This window comes from Colobus angolensis, unplaced genomic scaffold (assembly GCF_000951035.1).
Source record: "Colobus angolensis palliatus isolate OR3802 unplaced genomic scaffold, Cang.pa_1.0 Scaffold22, whole genome shotgun sequence".
NCBI lineage: Eukaryota > Metazoa > Chordata > Mammalia > Primates > Cercopithecidae > Colobus > Colobus angolensis.
Window position 1 is genome coordinate 1,138,462 of NW_012115377.1, and position 614 is coordinate 1,139,075.

The window sequence follows — 614 nt, forward strand, 5'->3', positions numbered from 1 at the left end:
CAGGAGAATGGCGTGAACCCGGGAGGCGGAGCTTGCAGTGAGCTGAGATCACGCCACTGCACTCCAGCCTGGGCAACAAAGCGAGACTCTGTTAAAAAAAAAAAAAAGAGAGCGACAAATTAGCAAATACGTGTTAAAGTACCCAGTGTGTGGGGCAGTGGCTCACACCTGTATTTCCAGCACTTTGGGAGGCTAAGGCAGGTGAATCACTTGAGGTCAGGAGTTCGAGACCAGCCTAGTCAACATGGTGAACCCTTGTCTCTACTAAAAATACAAAAATTAGCTGGACTTGATGGCCGATGCCTGTAATCCCAGTTACTCAGGAGGCTTTGTCAGGGGAATTGCTTGAATCTGAGAGGTGGAGGTTGCAGTGAGCTGAGATTGTGCCACTGCACTCCATCCTGAGTAACAGAGCAAGACTCCATCTCAATAAATAAATAAATAAATAAAAATAGAGTACCCAATGGAGAGTTCCCTTATATAACAGGAAGGCTTAAAAGAGCCTGGGTGGGCGGGGCACGGTGGCTCACGCCTGTAATCCCAGCGCTTTGGGAGGCCGAGGCGGGCAGATCTCGAGGTCAGGAGATTGAGACCAGCATGGCTAACATGGTGAA